The sequence below is a fragment of the Mus musculus genome, chromosome 13 (assembly GCF_000001635.26).
Source record: "Mus musculus strain C57BL/6J chromosome 13, GRCm38.p6 C57BL/6J".
Lineage (NCBI taxonomy): Eukaryota > Metazoa > Chordata > Mammalia > Rodentia > Muridae > Mus > Mus musculus.
Window position 1 is genome coordinate 98,275,290 of NC_000079.6, and position 4,524 is coordinate 98,279,813.

Here is a 4,524-nt window from a genome sequence, read left to right on the forward strand (position 1 = left end):
TCTGGATGGCCTCTTCCTTTTGAGCACTGAAAGAACATGCCTCCTTTGTTAACATTCTTCATCACGAGTCTGGTTTTGTTCAGTTTGCGTGGGCGAGCTCGTGTTTGAACGTGTGGAGCTCAGAGACACACAGGAATCTCTCCTCCCATAGTATAGGTTCTAGGGATTGAACTCAGTCAGACCCTCAGGCGTGACAATAAATGACCTTACTTGCTGAGCCATCTCACTGACCCTCGGCCTGAATGTCTACATTCATACAGCAATTTAACTAGATGAACGACCCAAACCAGCAGGAATAAGGGTCCCAAATGGCAAGATGTTGTTGAAAGGAGGACCAGGAGGCCTTATACAAACTGATGACTTATGCCAAGCAAATGTATTAAGTACAGCATCATACATACTATTTTCAGGGATGAAAATAGCCAAGGTCAGTACAGAGATAAGTCAGAGAATGTTGGCCAGGAGAACACGGGATACCTCCGATACAGCTGCCTTAGTGCTGATAACCACAGCTCAGGGGGATGAGTCAGAGCCCCAGAAACCACAACCTTAACGCCTCTGAGGTACTGGCTCCAGTTTTATACTGTCCTTGCCAAGTCTACTTCTGGACAAGAACACAGAACTAAAGTTCCCTTTGGCTTTTCATCAGGGCCTCTGAGAAGGGTGTCCCAGCTACAACCACCACCCCAGGGACTTGGGTTGGTCTGGCTCACCACTTGTAAGCCTCACGTTTCTCCCACAAATCTAGAGCTTCCCATGACTTAAGAATCAAAGTCAAAACAATGAATTTCTGCTCAGCACTCTTCAGGACAAATCACAGTGTTTCTGAAACCTGAATTATTCTGGGTAATGGCCCTAACCCCACGAAATTCTTTCCACATTTTACCACCATATCAGTTAATCGGCCTAAATCAGTCTTTTGTTTGAGGTCTGTATAATGTGCTAAGAGATACTTGCCTTCTTTTCTTTTAATTTTACATGTATTTATTTGGAGAGATGTGTGCACGTGCTCACAAACATGCACATGTACCATAGCACACGTTTGAAGGTCAGAGGACAGCCACAGGAGTGGGCTCTCTCCATCCACTGTGTGGGTTCCAAGATGCAAATCAGTTGGTCAGCCTTGGCAGCTATGGGGTCTGACAGCTGTTCGAGGGCTGTTGTCCAGGGTTCTATCACTGATGTCCCCGGGGTGGTGGTTGTATCTGGGACACCCTTCTACAAGGCACCCTTCTATTAGGCTGACATTTAGAGGTTGTGGGCCTCAAACAGAACCTCAGCTGAACTTCCAATAAAGGCAGGAACAGTACTAAGATGGAGCACTCTAGCCGGGCGTGGTGGCACACGCCTTTAATCCTAGCACTCGGGAGGCAGAGGCAGGCAGATTTCTGAGTTCGAGGCCAGCCTGGTCTACAGAGTGAGTTCCAGGACAGCCAGGACTATACAGAGAAACCCTGTCTCAAAAAACCAAAAAAAAAAAAAAAAAAAAAAAAAAAGATGGAGCACTCTATGTGTTTTGTCAGTGCCTCTCCTGAAGGCAAGAACTTATTTCAGATAACACGGCTGTTAATGAATCTCAGACACCTTTCCACAAAAACACGTACTCTGGAATCTTTATGCTGTCAGCATTTCACTAGTGGAAAGGCTAAACATCATTTCATCATTTTTAACCAGTTAATTCCTCCCATTTTCTTTACAAGCTAGTCAGAATAATCTTCTTTTAATACCAGAGACATTATAATCAGGTTAGTAAATATGTTGTAGAGTTAGGGAATACTTCATACGTCAGTGATAGACCTATGTCATTATAGACATACATGCACAGAGAGCCATAGGTTAGAAAAAAGCCAAGAACTCATTCTATCTCCCTCCCTCTTTGTAATGATAATGATGGTGATGATGTTGGAGGTGAGGATGATGTTGGTGGTGATGATGATGTTGGCGGTGATGATGGTGATGTTGGTGGTGATGATGATGATGTTGGTGGTGATGATGAGTATGGAATATGGGTGGGGCTTTGCAAATGCTCTTTGCCCAGCTGTTTGAGCATGACTTTTTTTTCCCCAAGTTGTTCTTGTTTTAAATAAAACTGTATTTCTTCTCTACAAACCCTTGGCCCCAGGCCTGGTTTATGTAAAACTAACCTGATTGTAGAAGAAAATGTCTTTAGGGAAATGGAATTGGAATCAACCCACAAGAGACAAAGACAATGATGTTTTGACACAGAGCATGAAATTCTTTTTTTCTCTTCTCCCCACCACTCTTTTCTTTAGGACATGAAACTCTTTTTTTTTTTCCTTGCCCCCCCCCCCCAAGATTTATTTCTTTATTACATATATAGTGTTCTGCCTGCATGTATGGCTCCAGGCCAGAAGAGGGCACCAGATCTGATAATAGATGGTTATGAGCCACCATGTGGTTGCTCGGAATTGAACTCAGGTCCTCTGGAAGAGCAATCAGTGCTCTTAATCTCTGAGCCATCTCTCCAACACCAAACATGAAATTCTTAACTGACTTGAGGCTACATATAGACAAACAGACCAGGCCAGACAAAACGAAACCAAAAGCATCAGTGAGTAGAATTCTCTGCACCTGCTACTGAGACTAGACCTCCATTATACACCCAGCAATGATTGCCAACAGTCAGATCACAATGGCTGGAGAGATGGCTCAGCGATTAATAACCCTTGCTGTGCAAGCATGAGAACTGGAGGTCAGATTCCATAACCCCAGCTCCAAAGTGGGAGGAGACTGGAGGAGGACTGGAACTTGCTGGTTTGTGGAGCCCAAGGTTCAGGGAGAGACCCTGTCTCAAATAGAGGTGGTGATAAAAGAGGGTGCCTGGCTGGGGGCATCGTGGCACATGCCTTTGATCCCAGCACTGGGGAGGCAGAGGCAGGCAGATCTTCATGAGTTTGAAGCCACCCTGGTCTATACTGAGTTCCAGGAAAACCAGGACTACACAGAGAAACCCTATCTCAAAAAAACAAACAAAAAAACAACGAAAAAAAGAGGACACCTGGCATTCTCTTCATGCCACCATGCAAGTTCATAGAAATGGATACTCCCCCCCCCAACCACAAACATGTAAATACACTCACACAGGTATACACACACAAAGAAATATAATAAATCTTTTTCAAAAAGCTAATCCCCAGTCACTTTACCACTAATAGAGAACAATTTCAAGAATGTGTGCAAAGCTGAAACAAAAACAAATACACAACCTCTGAGGAAGGTAGAAAGAATTGGAACCAGAAAAGCAAAATGTCAGCTGCCCCGTGGGAGCTGTCTGCCAAAGTCAAGGGAATGCGTACAGATTAGTAAGCCCGTGAAGCCCATGTGGTCTCAGCAGACCAACGCCATCAAACATCAGCAGGTGACCTTTAAACTGTTCCAGCATCATTTTCAAAAAGCTTCCAAGACACCCTCATACAGCTTAGCCTGTGACAAGGACTGTATTCTTTTCGTGATGGAGGAAGAAGTCAGTAAGAAGTTAGAACTAGCCAGATGTGGTGGAGCACGCCGTTAATCCCGGCAGGCAGGAAGCATGGGTCTTTGTGAGTCTGAGGCTAGCCTGGTCTAATAGTGAGGTCCTGAATAGCCAGAGCTTCATGGAGAGATCCTGTCTCAAAAGAAAATTAATCAAATCAACCTCTGACTTGGTCCAAGCAGCTGAGGAATTAGGGTGACACAGGGATGAGATTACAGAGCAGGCTAGTGCTGGTCCACGCCCTTAATCTCCCAGCCCTTAGGAGACAGAGGCAGGCGGATCTCTGTGAGTTTGAGGCCAGTCGGGTCTGCGGGGTGAGTTCCAGAACATCTGGAAGTAGAGAAACTCCATCTTAAACCAAACCAAAGATTGCTGGTCTTAGATAAACCTAGCTACTGTTCAGCAGGGATCTAAACTACATTGAATGGTTCATTTCCACGCTACGGAAACTGTTTTCTTTCTCTTCTTTTATTTTATGTGTATGGGTATTTTGCCTGTATGCATTTATATGTACACTACATGCATGCCTGTTGCCATGGGTTCCCTGAAACTGAGGTTGCAGACAGTTGTGAGCTGTCCTGTGGGTGCTGGGAATTGAACCCTAGGTCCTCTAACTGCTGAGCCATTTCTCCAGCCTCCAGAAACTGCTTCTTTACAGATTTAAAAAAAAAATCTCTGAAGTGGGACGAGAGACACAGATTTTTTGATTCTCAGCACCCAGGGTATTCAATGCCCTCTTCTGGCCTCCAACAGCACTGGTGTGTGTGTGTGTGTGTGTGTGTGTGTGTGTGTGTGTGTGTGTGTGTGTAGGCAAAATACCATACACATAAATTAAAAAATATTTTTTAACCTCTGATGTGACTTGTGATTTCACTCAGTCTGTGACCTTTAACAAATATATTGAATCAGATTCTGTTTTTCCAGATAGTCCTCTGGGGGCCTTTGTTCCATATGACATTAAAAGAACATGTCACCATGACCTGTTAAGACTTTGAGCAAAGCATGGCTGAAGTTAAGGAAATCACCCTGGT